Below are 19440 nucleotides of genomic sequence, written 5' to 3'. Positions count from 1 at the left end.
TGACTTTATAGCATGAACCTGAAGAAACAGAAAGCCTTATTGCGGAGCTTATTTGCAGAAGGAGATCATGTGCTAGTATTTGGACAGGTGGAATTTGAGGTCCTAGAGAGACTTCTGCGTGGTAATACTCAGTGGTCAGCAAGAAATGTAGGTATGGAGCTGGGAGAAATACAGATACTGGAGATATAAATTTAGGTGTTGTCTAAATGTAGATCCTAGTCACAACCTTGAAGGCAGATGAGATTGGCAAGAGCAAAGATGGTACATTGAAGAAGGGTAAAAGTTAATGCTAGAAAGAAAAAAAAGATAGGGAGGACAGAGAATGTTTTTGGTGACTACAGTTTCAACAAAGTACTGTTCATAATCAGTTTCAAATACTGCAAGATAAGGAGAGAGTTTGGGGGCAATTGTTAATCCCTTCTGATCAACTTGAGTACAATATCCTTTTTTTGCCCCACAATTACTCATTCTAGGAAACTGCCACCCCCCTTCCCAAAAAAAGAAACACGGCTCCCTTCCCTTTTTATCCCATTAAGAAGTATATAAATCTATTTTTTGATAATGAAAGTATATCTACCATGAGTACTACATATTTGATATTTTTAAAGACCTTATTATTGGTTTTGGACTTCTTACAAAGAGCTATCAAAATTATCTCTTGGTTTGCCTAGTTTTAAGTTAACATATTTTTTGATGTTTACTCCTGCTCTCTGTTTACCTATCTAAAAACACATCTGTATTTATCTGTATGTGTATGTATGTATGTATCTATGTGTATTTATATCTTTTTCCCTAAATATATGTATATGCATAGTGTTCCGTTTGAAAATTATGGTAAACCAAAGCAATAAAGTTTGTGAATATTCTTTTTATTGATGCATTTTCCTCAGGCTCCATCATTTCTAACTTGCCTCATAGACCTCATGTGGTGGCCTGTAATGTACTTCTATCATGTTTTTATCATTTAACGACCTAAGTTGTTGCAGAATCTTCAGTACTTTTGTTTATCATGTTCCTCTTTTCCATCTGCTCAACTCTTGCCTTCCTCTATTGTTTGTAGCCTGGAAGTATCACACTCAACTTGTGAATCCTTCAAGGAAATGTTTGAGCTGTCAACTATAACAAGATTCTTAGTTGTTGTCAATATTCCCCCCATTCACCCAGTTGATTATTTACAGTTAGATTATTTGGAAAGGACCTTAAAGATTAATTTATCATACCCCTAAGAAACATTTGAACACCTCTACACCATCTCTGAGGCCAAATAACCATTTAGAGTTCCCTTGAAGATATTCATGATTAAGGAACTTACATCTCACAACCCATCCATTTGGACAGTTGTAGTCTTTCAATATAAGGAAATTTTTCTTTATATCATGCTGAAATCTGTCTTTCTCTACCTTACACTCAATTGATCCTGTCTTTATCTTTTACACCAATGTAGATCAAGCATAATCACTCTTTCACTTAATTATCCTTAAAATACTTGAAGAGAGCTATTTGTGTGCCCTACTCTTTTCTACATACTTGACAAAATGCCTGGTAAATAGTAGGCACTTAATAAATGCTTACTTTTTTATTGATCAAATGACATGTGATCCATACCTAGAATATGTTGGCAACACTTCACTATTCTTTCTCCGTTCTCTGGACTTTCAGGTTTGACAACATGCTTCTTAAAGTCTAGTATATAGCACTGGACAAAATTCTCTATACAAAGTCTGAAAAGCACAGAGTATGCTGAAGCTGATATGCCCACTGATTACTGGCCTTTTCCTCTGGTTTGGATATAAGAGAACTTGGGTTCATACCTTGCCCCTGTATAGGCAAGTAATCTAACCTCTCTTGGTTTCAACAATGAGAAGACTGGACCTGATGCCTTTTGGGGTTCCTACAACTTTCACATCTATGTTGCCTTGTCATCTGTTTGCATTAGATCTGTAGGAAGTATGTGCATTTTCTTGAGACATATGGAATTTCCCTTTAATTGAGATCTTCAAGATTTTTTTTTCAGATAAACTGCTATTAAGCCAGGTGTCTTCCATACTACCTTAGTCCTACTGATTATTGGACTTGCTTTATTTCATATATTTTATATTTCTGGCTTCCAAAGAATATTCTTCTACACATATCAGTTTCCTTAGATGAGTGAAGGGAAGGAAAGGCAAAGGGCATAAGCAGTTATATAGCTCCTACTTTGTGCCAGTCACTGTATTATGTACTATTTAAAAATGTTATTTCATTTGATCCTCACAAGACCCATGAGAGGTAGGTGCTCTTCTTATCCCCATTTTATGACTGAGGAAACTGAAGCAATCAGAAGTTGAATGTCTTGCTCAGGATCAAACAGTAAGTGTTTGAGGCTGGATTTGAACTTATCTTCTTGAGTCTGGGCCCAACAGTCTATCCACTGTGCCATTAGCTGCCTTAAGTGCTTCCTGTTTTTCTTCCTTGTGGATTTTTTACAATCATACAATAATAATTTCATTTCAAAAATTGTTTTTTCCTTCTTTACCTTCATTCTTTTTAAGAATTTGTGGTCATGGCATCACACCTGTGTTTTCTCTGAACTTTTTGAAATGACCTTTTGTAGAATCGCGAGATCATGTTTCCATATGTCTAGCTTTCTCCTTTTTCATCCTGGAAGTCAGGATGGACTTCATTGAAGATATCACATGAACTGAGCCTTGAAGGAAATTATGGATTCAAAGTTAGTCCATAAATAAATATTTATTAAACACCTACTATGTGCCAGACACTGTTTTCAGTACTACAAAAAAGGTAAAAGACAGTCCCTGCTCTCATGGAGATCAGTCTAGTGAGGAAAACCCTATGCAGACTATGTACCAACATAATATTTACAGGGTAAATTAGAGATAATCAACAGAGAGAAGGTACTAGAATTAGGGGGAATGAGAAAGGTTTCCTGCACAAGGTGGGATTTTAGCTGGGACTTCAAAGAAATTCAGGGAAACCAGGAGTTGAAAACAAGGAGAAATCATATTTCAGGCATGGGGCATAGTTGGTGAAAATTCATAGAGTTGGGAAATCATGTCATATAAAAGGAATAGAAAGGAGATCTATGTCACTAGGTCACAGGGTATGTGGGGGTGGAAGCTTTAAATGTAAGGAAGCTTGAAAGATTAGGGAAACAGGTTCTGAAGGACCTTGAATACTGAACAGAGGATTTTGTACATGATCCTGTAGGTTATAGGGAATCACTGGAGTTAATTGAATAGGGGTGGTGGTGGATAACATTGCCATACCTGCATTTAAGAAGATTGCTTAATAGTTGAATGGAGGATAGTGGGGAATAGGAAGAGACTTGTCATAGGCAGATCAATGAGCAGATGGGTGTAATAGTCCAAGAATGAGGTGATGAGGATCTGAACCAGGGTGGTAGCAGTATCAGAGGGGAGAACAGGGTGCATTCAAGAGATGTTATAAGAATAAAATTGACAAACCTTGGCAACAGGTTGGATATGGGGTAGGGTGAGAAAGAGTCAGGAGCCAAAGATGACACTCAGCTTGAGAGCTTGAGGGACTGGGAGGATGTTGATAACTTCAACAGTAAATGGAAGAAAAGGAAGAGGGGAGTGTTTGGGAGGAAAGATTTGGCCATAAGATACTTCACTCCATGTATGGGGACAGCCTGTGCTAATCCACTCAGGATACAGCAAGTAGGCCATTTTGGGTAGTGTACAAAGTTTATGAAGAGGTACAATATTCAGTAAACCTATAAGGTAGTTGAGGCTAGATTGTGAAGGGTTCTAAGTGCAAAGCTTGTATTTTGTCCCAGAGGCCACAGGGAGCCATTAGAAAACACCTTCTCCATGCTAGGTAAGGCAGCTTACATGTGCTCTTTTGTTGATTATTGTGCATGTTACGGTGATAGCAAATTTTCATTGGGAAACTTTCACAATAGAGATTTTGGGGAGGATCAATTTGACTGTGAAATTGCAAAGTATGCTCCACAAAAGTTCTTTTTAAATGTCACATTGTGGCTTCGAGGTCACCAAGGTTGTTAAAAGACTAGAAAGGTTTTGAAAAGGGTTTGGCAAGAGATAGTTTATCTATTATCTGGGAGTAATATTAAATGAAAGCAGAGTAATTTCCAATATGGTGGTTATCTGATTGTGATGAAAAATGCCACAAAAATTTATAATGTTGTTCTTTTGAGACTTGAAAATCTAAGACAGGATGTAATTTACATTTGTGAAAGAAGTGCTCACATCAACAAGATTATGCTGAAGTACTGAATCATATTTTCAGGATACTACTAGTATACTACTACTCAAAACAAAAAAATATAGTAACAATAATAGTGAAAGAAGTGACCTGAGAAGTCATTCCCCAGTTGATAAATGGTGAAAGAATATGAACAGGCATTTTTCAGAAGAAGAAATTAGAACTATTTATAGTTATATGTAAAAATGCTCTAAACCACTATTGATTAGAGAGATGCAAATCAAAACAACTCTGAGGTACCACATAACACCTATCAGTTTGGCTAACATGACAAAATGGGAAGATGATAAACTCTAGAGAAGATGTGGAAGAGCTGAAACACTAATTCATTGTTGGTGGAGCTGTGAGCTTATCCAACCATTCTGGAGAGCTATTTGGAACTATGCCCAAAGGGCTACAAAAATGTGCATACCCTTTGGCCCAGTAATACCACATATATATATATATTATAGTCTGTGTCCCAAAGAGATGTGAAAAATGGGAAAAGGACACACATGTACAATAATATTTATAATAGCTCTTCTTGTGGTGGCCAAGAACTGGAAATCAAGGTGATGCCCATCAATTGGGGAATGACTGAACAAGTTGTGGTATATGAATGTAATGGACTATTGTACTATAGAAATGATGAACATCCTGACTTCAGAAAATCCTGGAAAGACTTCTATGAACTGATGCTTAGTGAAGTGAGCAGAACCAGGAGATCATTGTTCACAGAAACAGTCATAGTGTGTGATGACTGATTTTGATTGACTCAGCCCTTCTCAGCAATGCAAGGGCTTAAAAGAATTCCAAAAGGCTCATGATGGAAAATCCAGAAAAAGAATGATGGAGTTGGAATGCAGAGTAAAGCAGATTGTTGTCTTTTGTTTTGATTTTTAAACTTTCTCATTGTTTTTCCCATTTGTTATAATTCTTCTGTGCAACATGAGTAATGTGAAAATGTGTTTAATAGGAATTTATGTGTAGAGCCCATATCGGATGGCATGCCATCCTGGGGAGGGAAGAGGTGAAAAGGGAGCAAAAATTTAAAACTTAAGGAAGTGAATGTTGAAAACTAAAAATAAGTAAGGTTGAAAAAAAAGCAAAAAAAGAGAAGTGACTTGAGAGCTTTTGAAGATACATGCAAGTTCTTTGGAAAACTATGCTAGTATTTGGTGGTAAATGCAGCAGAAAACTTGAATACTATATTAATTAAAGGCAACAAAAAGGAAACATGTGGAAAGGAGTCCAGAAAAGTAAATGATACCTGAAATCTAGATTCTCTTAATCAGCAAATGAAAGAAAAAGTTAAAATGTTAAGATGATACAAGAAGGTAAAACAGTGCAAAAAGCAAAATAAACAAATTAACAAGGACTTTTACAGAGGCTTGAAAAGTAAAGAAACCAGGGCCAAGATAGAATTCCTGAAAAAGGAGAATGTGAAAATTTTCTGGTCATCTATCTTTGTCCTAAAAATACCAATGCAATAAGAATGCTAGTGGGATCAAATGAGAACAGAAAGCTTTTGCAGTACTAATATGTGTGTGTGTTTGTCCTTTGTTGCTGAAGAAGACCATGCCATCAGAGAAATAATGACATGACTTGCACTTGACTTTGTTTTGAGTGAGGGAGGTCTTTGCACGTCACCAGCCTCACTTCTCCTCCAAAGCCATCTGAATCCAGTGACCAGAAATATTCATCAGGATGGCTGCAGATGACCCAGGATGAGGCAATTTGGGTTAAGTGACTTGCCCAAGCTTACACAGCTAGTGAGTGTCAAGTGTCTGAGGTGAGAATGGAACTCAGGTCCTCCTGACTCCTGCACTGGTGCTCTATCCACTGTACTACCTAGTTGCCCCAGTATTAATATAGAAAATGATTAAATAGTTATGTCAAGAGAAGTACCTGATACTCTTGGAAAATGCCAGGGCCAAATAAAATCCATAGCTATTGGTTATGATGCTTCACAGGAATTCATGAATTACTCAAATCATAGGATGATAGGTATAGAGCTGAAAGGGACTATCAAATCAAGTCTCTATCCCATCTTAGAAAAGGGGAAAACTAGACCTAGTTAAGTCATGTAGACTAAGAGTAAGAATTAAAACTAGAATTCAAACCCAGTTCATCTTCTCTTCAGATCTGGTGCTCTCTCCACTTCAAATTAGTAAAACACTTTACTAGCTTTCTCTAAGAAGTAAATCTAATCCCATTTTTCTTTTTATTTTATTTAAAATTTTATTTTTTGTTGTATTTTAGTTCTGGACTATCTCTCTCCCTTCCCACAAGGCACTAGGGAAAGTCACCATTTCACACACACACACATGTGCGAGCGTGTGTGCATATCTATCAAACCATATGATGCATACTTCTGTTTATCAGTTCTTTCTCTCGAAATGGAGAGCATCTTCCTTCATATGTCCTTTGTAGTTGATTTGCATATTATAAATACTCAATACAGAATGACTTAATCACTCACCACTGTTCTTTGAACAACATTGTTGTTACTGTATACAAAGTTCTCTTGGTTCTCCTCATTTCCCTCTTCATTATTTTAGGCAAGTCTTTCCATGTTTTTCTGGAAATAAACCAGTTCATAAATTCTCATAGCACAGTAGTATTCCATGAAAATCATATGCTACAACTTCTTTATCCATTCCCTAGTCGATGGACAGCCCCTTAATTATCAGTTTTTTTGCCATTACAAAGAGACCTGCTATAAATATTATAGATTATATACGTTCTTTTTTTTCACCCAGATCACCTTGTGAAGAAGACCTAATAGTGGCATTATTGGGTCAAAGAGGATATGCAGTTTTATAACTCTTTGGGCATAATTCCAGATTACTGTCCAAAATGGTTGGATCCATTCTTAATTCTACCAATGGTGTATTAGTGCCCCAACTTTTTCATATCCCCTCCACCATTTGTTATTTTCCTCTTCTATCATTTTAGTCAATCTGATAGGTGTGAGATAGCATTTCAAAGTCCTTTTAATTTAATTAATCAATAATGATTTAAAGCACTTTTATATGACTACTTATAGTTTTGATCTCTTCATAGAAAAACTGCTTGTTCATATGGTTTGACCATTTATCAATTGGGGAATGGCTCATATTCTTATAAATTTGCAAAGTTCTCTACATGTTTGAGGTAGGAAAACTTAATCTGAGAAACTGTTTATAACTGCTTTTCTTCTAATCTTGGCTATATTGTTTTTATTTGTACAAAAACTTTCTAATTTAATGCAATCATAGTTATCCATTTTACATCTCACCATACTATCTCTTGTTTATTCATAAATTCTTCTCTTAACCATGACTCTTATAGGCAATATTTTCCATGTTCTTCTAATTTTCTTATGCTATTCTCCCTTTACATCTAGGTCATATATGCATTTAGACCTTATCTTGGTATAGGGTATAAAATGCTGGTATAGACTCAATTTCTGCCACACTCCTTTCTGGTTTTCCCAACAATTTTCTTTACCAAGTATTGAATTCTTATTCTCAAAGCTTAAATCTTTACATTTGCCAAGGACTAGGTTACTATAATAATTTGCTGCTATGTTTTTTATGTCTACTCTTTTCCACTGAGCTACCTTTCTGTTTCTTAGCCTGTACTCAGTAGTTCTGATAATTATCACCTTCCAATATAATCTAAGATCTGGTACTGTTAAGCCTCCTACCTTTACATTTTTTTCATTTAAGTTTTTTGATATTCTTGACCTTTTGATCTTCTAAATGAACTGTTTATCTTTTTTCTAGCACAATACATTTTTTTTTCAGGGGTAATTTAATCGGGATGGCATTGAATAAGTAGAGTAGTTTAGGTAGAATTGTCATTTTTTAATGTCAGCTCTTCCACCCATGAGCAATTAACATTTCTCCAACTTAAATCTGATTCTGTTTATATATAATGTTTTATAATTATGTTCATGCAGTTCCTTGGTTTGCTTGGCAAATGTATTCTTTCATATTTTATTCTGTTTATAGTTATTTTAAATGGGTTTATCTCTTTCTATCTCTTCTTGCAGGCTTTTGTTGATGACACATAGAAATGCTAATGATTTATGTGGATTTTCTTTATATCCTGTTACTTTGCTGAAATTATTGTTTCCACTAACTTTTTATTTGAATCTCTATGATTTTACAAGTATATCATCACATAATCTGCAAAAAGAGATAGTTTTATCACCTCATTGGCCATTTTTATTTCTTCAATGTCTTTTTTTCTCCTATTACCATTGGTAGCACTTCTAAAAAAAAACATTGAATGATATTGGTGACAGGAAGCATCCCTGTTTGACACCTGATCTCACAAGGCTTCCATCTAATCCTCATTGCAAATATTGCTTGTTGATGACTTTAAATGGGTTCTACTTATCATTTTAAGGAAAGTTCCACTTATTCTCATGCTTTCTATCATTTTTAATAGGCATGGTTATTGTATTTTATCAAAAGCTTTTTCTGACTCTATTGAGATAGCTAATGATACGATTCTTGTTGGTTTTGTTATTATTATGGTGAATTATGCTAATAGTTTTCCTAACATTTAACTAGTTCTGCATTTGTGGTATAAATGCCACCTAGTCAGAGGGTATAATCCTTGTGATATAGTGGTGTAATCTTATTAGCATTTTATTTACATTTTTACCTCAATATTCATTAGGGAATACACAGGGAGCTCACCCAACATTCCATGATTGACTCTTGAAACACAGAACATATGAACATAAATGGAAAAATGAAAATTATGAATCTACCTATATTGTGTAATAGAGTATCATAAATAATGATATAATGAATTTATTGATTAACATTTTAATGAATGTATACATGTATTAATTCCTACACTCAGAAGCTGAATGCTTATTAAAAGAATCCCTGTTCTTTCAGTCTTGGATTTGAAAAATTATTGATTAGATTGATTCTTTTCATCTGATGATTTCTTGGAGGAATCATTGATTTTTGTTGATTCTTATATTAACATTTTAAACAAACTTCTTTTTAAAAAATCAGTTTTCACACTTTCTCCTCTAAATACTACTTTATTTTAATTAAGCGATGGTTCCTGCTTGAGATTCCACATTAGAGAAGTACTTTTTCCCCTTGAAACTTCTATGTACTTTATTTTTTTACTTACCCTAACTTACTCATATAGGAAACACTTTGGGTTTTGGGGGAGTAAAGGAAATAGTTTTACATAAAGGAACAAAAGTATATATTTTTTATCATTATCAACTTATCTACTCTTTATAATACCATCTCCTCTTGTTTACCCTGGGAAAAGAATCAGAATCCTAGGAGACATTTATTTTGGCCAAATGGGGTGTGGCTGGCAACCCTAGTCTCTGCAGCAACCTTTGGTCACTATTCTTTCAGTTCCATTTATTAGCTCCCTTTCCCTGTGGGGCAGAATTTTGTACAGGTCTTAAGTTTGTTAGTAATTACCTGTTGGAGAAAAGCAAACTTTTGAAGTTCTTTGGTTTTCCTGAAGTCTCAGGTCCTGTGACAGAATATGTGGAAGAGATAGGAAAAAATTTACTGATGAGAAGAACACTTTGCTCAGATCCATCACAGATTGGCTTCTCTGAGGGTAGAATACAATGAGGGAAGGGAGCAAGAACTGAACACAGTAGAGGTGAGTGAAAGAATTTCAGGTTATAGATGTGCATGTATACACCTAGAAAGTGGGCCTTTGGGAGTTGTATTAGTGATCCAAGTGTTAAGATCAAAATCAATAGTCAAAGATGACTTAGGTTTATTCCACTCAGCAGCACTTACTGAACCTCCCCCTCCCTTTTTCTTGAAGGAAATGTCTGTCCTTCCTTAGAATCTCAGTCCATCTTATCCCTTTTGATTTCCATTGTTCTAATTGCACAGATTTTAGGCCTGACCATTTCTGTAGTAAGAGCTGATATACAATAGAATTTTTTGCTCTTTGGATATTTCACCTTTTCTGTCATGAAAATCCTCAGTCCTGGGTATCCCCTATGATGTGCTTTCTTTGATGGCCTGCACCCTGAGCCTTGACTATCTAATGTTGCTAGACACAAATCCTTGATTACCTGGTTCCCCACAAAATTAATACTAAACAAATCAATCAGTTCCCTATCGCTACTTTGCCAGGCTATTCTTTATATCTTGTTAATTCTATTTGCTTATAATACTTGTGCTGCACCTTTTCTTTAAAGTCACCAAATGTTACTCAACTTCTCTTTTATGTTTGACCTTCTCTTGGTTTACTGAAAAGTTTGTGACCATCTTCTGAAATCTCCCTAGTCTTCCTTGCCTTCTTCTGTCATGACATTTCATCTCCACTTCAAAAGTATTCCATATCTTCTCCCCATTCTCTTCTCCTTCTTTTTTTATTTCAGTGGAAGACCTATGGAGGTGACATTTCCCCCTGCAAGGTTCATTTTCTCACTTTGCCTTTGATACCATGCTCTTTTGCATTTAACATTTAATCCCTGTGAGTGACCTATTAAGTGCTCACCTCTTATATTTTCTATTTTTCCCTTTTTTACTCATTTCTTTTCCTCTGTCTTCAAGTTTCCCCTCCATACTTTAACAATTATCCTAAACCCTTCATCCATCCAGTTATTATTCCCTCCCATTCCTTCCTTTGTCAACCCTCTCAAAAGAATAGTGTTTTTTCTTTTCAATTCAAAATTTATTACTCACCTATTTTTAAGTCATTGTGCTAGACAGAGTGGACACAAATAAATCTGGACAGGAGACAAACCCTCCTTTGAAGGTAATAGCTAGTTCCTCTTCTCTCCTCTCCCTACATTTCCTCAAATTCCAGTCCTATATTTCCAATTATTTACTAAACATTTTAATCTCTTACATTTTAGACCCTCAAACTTAATGTATCTAAAACAGAACTCATGACTTTCCTCTTTGTACTTTTCCCCTTCTGAATTTCTTTTAATTGCACATCTATTTTTCCTAACACTCTGGGTTGATACTTGAGCTTGTTAAAGATGGTTAGGGGAGGCATAGAAGCTGCCAAGCCTTAGGGTCTTGGAAACTTTCCCAACCATCCAGTGGTTGCTGTTGACCAAATTCAAACCTTGGGGTTTGTCACTTAGGAGATACTAGATTCATGTAATAATCCTACTCATATTTTTTGTAAACTTCTCCAGAATCATGCAGATCAAAGGTCTGCAAAACCAAAATCAGAGAAGGCCCTGGAAACTGACTTTTTAACACAAGAAAAAGATGCCACAGATGTCATTCATCCTTTCTTTCTAGCTCAAAAGTGTGAGACTGTGTAAAGCATGAATCGACACTTGGAGACTGTACTGAAGGAGAAGAGGGCTCCTCTGACATTGACTGATGAATCTCCTGTGCCAGAACTTGCCTATAGAAGTCATTTACCACAGGTAAGTGGTACAATTGTTAGAACTGGAACTAACTTTCATTGAGAAACTAGAAGCCCATACTGAAGACATAAGAAATATTCCTTGTTTAGATTGTAGTGTGAAAAATTTGGATACGACTTTGACAAAATTGTTGTCTTGTGGGAAAGACAGGAACTGAAAGAAAATATATTGAAGCAGAGGGAGCAACAAAAGGAAATTTCTCCTTCTATCACCAAAATATTTTCTGGAGATCTTTTCAAAAGTAGCATAAGACTATAACCCCCTTCCACCTTTCCAGTCCAGAACTCACAGCCATCTAATTCTTGATACGAAGTAACCAGTGACTATTTTATTTTTGGTTACTTACATGTATGGTTGATGTCCATTCATAATTGATTATCAGGGGGGAATTTATATGTTTTCTTGCTAATTGTATTAATGAGACCTCTTTTTTTTCATTTTATTGGGACTTGATCTTGACCAAACATGATTTTTATCTCTTTTTTTCACATGAAGGGAATAAGAGATATTAACATGAAGAAAAATGCATTTCATGGTCACTGACAGCACCTGCACATGACAAGACAGTAATTACATACACTTTGATACTTAAGTTACCATACTTACAACCGACCAAAAATAGTAAAAATCTATACAAACAAAAAGCTCTGGAATTAGGAAAGGTACTTGAATCTGAAGTTGCCCGTACTGCATTTGGATCTCTTTCAATGGTAGTGAGCAACAACTTGAGTGAGAAGAAAGGCTGAATAGATTGATTGTTGGCCCTGGCAGGTCTGAAGAGATAGTCACTGAGGAAGAAAAGAAGTAGAAACAAGTTAGACTAAGAAAAAAGGGAGAAGAAATAGGTGCAAATTATAGGAAGTGGTGCCAATAATTATTTCAGAGTATAATCAGGCCTACTAGTGCATTACTGTCCTTTCATATTTTTGGCTCTTGTTTTTATTAAGCAAAAAGGACTTATTATGTGTCTTCAAGCATAAGAGAAAAAGAAAAGAGATTGCTTTTTCTATATTTCTGTTATCCAACATTTGGCAAATATATATTAAACTTCTACTGCATTTATAGCACCATGGCCAGTTCCTAAATGAGATAATTTTTTTAATGGATAGTATCAGTTCTCTGCAGTTACAGAATTTCCTATTCTTTGAATAGGAAGATAAGACACAAAAATAGAAAAGTATGAGAGACAATTACTTCCTGCCAAATACTTTTATTTAGAATAGACCTCGATTTCAGTGGTGTGGGAAATTTATGAAAAGAAACTCTTTCACCATTGCGAATTATCAATCCATCAATCCATAGGCATTTATTAAGTGTCCACAATGTGCTAGATGCTGGAGATGTAAGTACAAAGAATGAAACAACCCCTAGTTACTTTTATTCTGATGCAGAGAAAGAAAGTCCATGTGAGAAAATAAACTGCATAAACATACATCTTATACACACACGCACAGAAAACTATTTGCTACAAGGTAGTTTAGGAGGGGGGACACTAACATTTGGGGATCAGAAAAGGTTCCATGAAGTGTCCTGGTGTCAGATGAAGGTAAAAAAGGATTGTGCTCTGGGTGTGGCACATGGATAGTGTGAAGGAATGGAAAAGGAAGATGGAGCATTGTGATTAAAGAATGCAGAGAAAGCCAGTTTAGACTTATTGCAGTTAGAAGAAGGAGTAGCATCCTACTAGGCTGGCTTCTCTGAAACCTTCGTTTTTAGAAGGGTTTAGGGTACTGGGAAGTTAGGTAATTTACTTAGAGTTATATAGCTAGTGCATGTCAGGGACAATATTTGAAACCAGACCTTTCTCACTCTTAGGACAATTCTTTATGTACTAGACCATGCTGTTTCTACGACATTAGAAAGGGGTAAAGCAAAGTTCTTCGTAAGTTCAAAACATAAGATTATTATCAGTTGGGGAAATCAATGAGTACTTCATGTAGGGAGAAATGCTTATGTTGGGATTGCTAGAAAGATTCTTTAAATCCAGTTAGAGGATTATAAGATTTAGTGCTGTAAGGTAGAATCTAGTTCCGTCTCCAAATTTTATAGATCAGGAAACTGAGGTCCATAGATTTTGTATATTTTGCCAAAGGTCATATTGATAGTGAATAGCAGAGTCAAGATTTGATGTCAGGTTGTATGACTTCCTTTGCACTGTCATTACCCCCTTTTTGTCTCTTTTTTCCTCTTAAGCAATTACATTTCCTTCCTTGATGTTCTCTCTGTCTTAAAACCTAATTATACGCTTTTACCTCACTGCCACACTAATTTTCCTGGGGTACCAGTCATTTTCCTGATTATCTGTTAATTCACTGCTAAAAACAAAACAAAACTTTTAGTTGTTCCCTACTCCCCACGGCCTTCATGAACATTTCATATCCTCTATAACTTGATTCCAAACTATTATCCTAGTCTTATTAATTACATTTTATTAAATTAAAAAAGCACAATTTATAGGAAAGGTAGTAAGTTAGGGTATGAAAGAAATATAGAAATAAATATCACCACTTCTTGCCCTAAAAAGGTTTATAATTTAGTAGGGGTAGCCAGTTAGCTGGCCAAATACATACATATTTATATGTATACATATACATAAGCATGAAATAAATGCATAAGAAAGGTCCAGCAATCTGCCTTGAGAATTCACAGGAATGGCACTTCTAGACAGGACACTAGGGAATGAATTCATGGGATCACAGAAGATTAGCTTTCAAATCATTATATTTCACAGATATCACATAGTCAAACCTCCTCATTTTCAAATGAATATTCTTGGAAGTATCTGAGCTCGATTTTGAAAGATGAATAGAAGGTCATCAGGTAGAGATGGAGGTATGATGTCTAGAACATCCACAGAATATTGAATGACTTGTAAATAGAGAGAGAACTTTGAGAATATAGGGACTATAGAAGAAATAAAATTAGTTTGCCAGGTGTATAGAGTGGGTTATTGAGGTATTCTGATATGAAACTGTGAAGATGGTTTGTGAAGGACTGTAAATGAAAAGTAAGAACTTTATTTTCTTCCAAATGACCACAATCATAAATTTAGAGATGGGAGTGACTTTAGAGCACATTTATTCTAATTCTCTCAGTTTACAGAAGAAAGAATTAACTCTCATATAAGTGAAATGACTTGTCCAATAGTAAGTCAGAATTTGAATGCAATTCCTTTCATTTCTCTTTCCATTACACTTGGTATCAAAATAAATGTCCATGTTATTGATTAAAAATTGCAAATTATTGATTATGTTACATATTGAGCATTTTATAATAAAAGATACCAAAATCCTTTAGTCATCCTTTCAATTAACTTCTGCGTCAAGCAGAGATAATTCAACTTAGAAAATGTTTTTGGTTCTCCTTGTTCTTCTCACCCTCATACGTGGCCAAAAATGCTTTCAATAATTCTGACAGACTTATTTTCTCCTTGAACTTAACACAAAGCTCAAAATAAAACCCATTTTTACCCCAGTTACTTCTTAGGTTCCCAATTCCTACTGATCCTCGTTTATTTCCATGAAGTGGCACCTATTCATTGGTAGGAAAAAGCATTCATTAGCAAGCCAGTGAAAATGAAATCCTATCTCGGCAATTGGAGAGAGGTAGATTGTAAGGAAAGATCTGTTAGTGTGACTGGAGATTTCTGAGTAGGACAATGATGTGATTAGACCTGTATATTTGGGAACTTTGTGTGACAGTAGCACAGAGCTTAGATTTGAAGAAAGATCGACAGGACTAAGCTAGACAAATTAGGGGGATATTATGACAGTTTCAGTGAAATTAGGTAGGGGTATGAAATAAATGAATGTAATGAATTGAAACTCGTATGAGTGATAGGCATTTCATATTTCTATGTTTTAAATGTAGTATAGGATTAGATTCAGGACCAGTGGTGAGACAGCTTCTCTGAGCTGGGGGATTGATCCTATAAATGCAATTAAAAAACCTTGAAAAATAACAGCAATAATATCTAATATTTACATAATGATTTCAGATTTACAAAGTGGTTTATAAATATTATCTCATTTTATATATACAACAATCATGGGAAATAGTTGCTTATTTTTATCCTATTTTTTAGATGAGGTGTCTGAGATATTCAGAGGTTAAGTAATTTGCCCAGGTCACAGCTGGTAAATATTTGGGACCAGGTTTATCTCAGGTCTCTTTTCCCTACAGGCTCTGTGACTTATCTATTGTGCTGCTGAAGAAGCAAAAGGTCTAACTTCTAGCTTAAGGGTCATTTAGATGCTTTTTTGATCCTATTTCCCTCTATTTCTTTTCTTTTTCTTTCTTCAATCTTTCTATCTCTTTCTGTGACTCTTGGGCTGCACATTATATAAGACCATAAAACTGTCCCTGTACCCACCTAGAGATATACCACGAGTTATTTGCCTTCTGGTTTGTGGGTCATTTGATCTGGTGATCTCCAATTTTGATCTCTTTATGTGTTCAGCCTGTTGTGAAAAAAGGAGCAGGTAGGAATGGTGAAAGTTCCTTGAACTTGAAGTTCTTAGAGATCAATTAATCAGTTAAGAAGTACTTATTAAGCACATAACAATGACAGGTCTTCAGGACATAAAGACAAAAATGGTAGAGTCCCCATCCTCAAGTACCTTGAATTCTATTCAGAGAATGAACATGCATGTACTATAAGCCAAGCAAACAATCAGTGAGCATTTATCAAATGTCTGATATGTACCTAGCAATATGCTGGACATTCAAAAGAAGTAGAAGTTATGGTCTTTTCCTACAAAAACCTTAATACCTAATTAAGAAGTCAGGCTTACTAACAAAACAGTTTAGGATTAAGAAGAATGCAAAGAAGGGTTTCATTGTATGCTATATAGAGAGAATTCTGTAACTCATAGGCATTAGAAATGTAAGGAATGTTAGAGATTATCTAGTCCAATGCCTTTATTTTACAGGCGAAGAAACTGAAGTTCAGATTGTTTAGATTAACTAAATTGAAGTTGCCTAAATTCCGTGTAGGTAACAAATTGAAGAAACAGGATTTGAATCTAGGTTCTCTAACCCTACTCTACTATGGAATGATCTCAATGATCTCCCCCATATTCATCTAGGCAATTCATAATCATCTTTCAAGGCCCAAACCAAATTTCTTTGATAAAGCCTTGTCTACCACCCCAAACCAAAGTAATCTCCAGTTTCCTACTTTCTACAGCATGTGGTGTAGTAGGAAGCCCTCTCGACCAGCAATTGGGAGTCCTAGGTTCAAGCTCAAGTTCTGCTACTGGCTTCCCTTGTAATTGTTATCAAACCCTTTAAGCCTCAATGTCCTCATTTGTAATATGAGCAATTGGACTAAATGCTTTCTAAGGGACCTTCCAACTCAAACATTCTGAGCCTTATTTGTCATTCGACAATCACTATGCTATGTTTTCTTATGTTGTTAGTTAGCTTTTTAAAATCTTTTAAAGACACACATCTGTCCAAGGTACTGTTCTGCTCAACAGTCTTCACTGGCTTCCTATGTAAAATGTAACTCCCTTGCCTGATCTCTAAAGCCTTGTGCTATGTGGCTCACATTTTCCTTCTAGTCTCAGCTCACATTTTTTTATTGCCCTTCACACATTCTGCTTTCTAATCAGAGTATGTTATTGTTACTTGAATTTGCCATTTCTTCTCCCCTCTTGCAAAGGCATTTACATTGTGTAGAAAGGACTTCTTCCTCATTTCTCTGTCTCTGTCTCTCTCTGTCTTTATCTCTCTGTCTCTCTCCCTCCTTCCCTCCTCCTTGCTTTCCTTAAATACAGAATTTAGGTGCCAATTCCTTCATAAAGCCTTTCTGGTATATATACACCTTTTACTTTTCTCAGGTAACTACTGCTGGTCTGCTCAAACCTTACTGGCAAATAAATTCTCATTATACAGTTGGTTTTGTGGGTATACTGCATCCTTATAGCAAAATGTAAGCTATTGAAGGTCAGAGATTTTTTTATTTTTATTCTTGTATAGATCTATCAACTAAGAAGCATTAATTAAGCACCTGTTATGTGTCTGGAACTGAACGGGGTAGTAAAGATTTAAAAACAAAAATGAAATATCCTCTGCTCTCAAGGAGATTATATTCTGTTGGAGAGAGCATCATGTATGTAAGTATATCCCATACAGGAAAATTTTGGAGGTTGCAGACCTCAGTCATCTAGGTGGTATGGTGGATAGGATCTTGCGCCAGGAGTCAGGAAAGCCTCAATTTGAATCCTGTCACTGTGTGACCCTGATCAAGTTACTAAACCTCTGCTTCAGTTTCCTCATCTATAAAATAGGGATTATAATAGCATTTTTCTTCCAAGGCTGTTATGAAAATAAAAAGAGATAATATTGTAAAGTACCTTGAAGATCTTGAAGTGCCACATGAAGGCTAACTATTATTATTTTTAATAGATTGGGTGAGGAATCAGGACAATCTTTGCATAGAAGGTGCTTCAGAAGCAGAATTTTGAAAGGAACAAGGGATTTTGAGAGCTGTAGGTGATGTAAGTATATATTTCAAGGATGGGGAGACAGCTAGCTTGCTGAAGGCTTGGATATGGGACATAGTGTACGGCATATGAAGTAAAACAAGGAATTGGAGTGTGGGAAGTCAGTAAAATATATTTAATTTTGAAAGCTACGTTTGGACCATATTGGAAAGGGTTTTAAAATCTGAGTAGATAAACTTACATTTGATTCTAATGGCAATAGAGAGCTGTTGGTGACTGTGGGGATAAAAAGGAGGTGAAGAATTTAAGAGCTATTTTCGAGGCAGATGAACAAATCTTTGTAAATAGGCTATAGGAGTGAAACAGAAAAGTAAAAGAAATATCAAAATGTTAAAATTTTCTTTCCCAAAATAAATGGGGAAATAAAAAGAGAAAGGGGGTATTTAGGTGGAATGTGGCCAGAATGCCAGGTCTGGAGTCAGGAAGCCTCATCTTCCTGAGTTCCAATCTGACCTCAGACACTTACAATCTGTGTGACCATGAGCATGTGACTTAACTCTGCCTCAGCTTCCTCATCTGTAAAATGACTTTTATCTCTGCCCAGACAACCCCCAATGGGGTCATGAAGTGTTGATCACAACTGAAAAATGACTGAACAGCCACAAGAGGGGACAGAAAATTTTGGGACAGAAAAATTGAGTTTTATATGTGCTCAGTGTAATGTGCTCAGGCATTTTGGTATGTGGGTCTGAGATTTAAAATAAAAGGGAAATCTGCTCAGGCTACATAAAATTGGTGCTTCTTCTACTAGAGAGGTAAGGAAGGAATCTTGTGGAACCCTTACCTTTGCAAGTTGGAAGGAAAAAAGTAAATATTGAGAGACATTACAAAGAGACAGAGTAGAGGGGTAGAAAGAGAATCTGAACAGTGTCTTCAAGGTCAAGGGAACAGGAGGGAGGTGGTCAGTAATTTTATTTTTTCAATTAGCAAGCACTTTTCCCTCTCACCACCTACCCACAGTCCCAATAAAAAAACAAAACCAAAAACAAAACCCTTGTAAAATGTACCTAATCAAACAAAGTAATTCCCATATTGACCCTGTAAAATGCATGTCCCATTCTGCACCCTGAATCTATTGCCTTTCTGTCAAGAGATATGAGATGTTCTTCATCAGTCTTCTGAAATCATGATGGGTAATTGAATTGATCAACATTCTTCTGTTTTTCCAAAGCTGCTTGTCTTTATAATGTTGTTATTGTACAAACTGTTTTCTTGGTACTGTTCATGTCATTCTTCATTGGTTCATATAAGTCTTCTGAGGTTTCTCAGTTCCCTCCTTTTTGCAAATCCCATAAATGAATGAATGAATAA

The 19440-nt window shown here is 35.6% G+C and overlaps 1 pseudogene; it reads left to right on the top strand.

Annotated features, from left to right (window-relative positions):
• The first annotated feature begins 12 nt into the window (after positions 1–12).
• LOC140514630 (HAUS augmin-like complex subunit 2 pseudogene) lies at positions 13–11931 on the top strand (annotated as a pseudogene).
• The last annotated feature ends 7509 nt before the right edge of the window (positions 11932–19440 follow it).

This window comes from Notamacropus eugenii, chromosome 7 (genome assembly GCF_028372415.1).
Source record: "Notamacropus eugenii isolate mMacEug1 chromosome 7, mMacEug1.pri_v2, whole genome shotgun sequence".
NCBI lineage: Eukaryota > Metazoa > Chordata > Mammalia > Diprotodontia > Macropodidae > Notamacropus > Notamacropus eugenii.
Note: the sequence above shows the minus strand (reverse complement) of the source record. Positions and strands in the feature narration are given on the sequence as shown.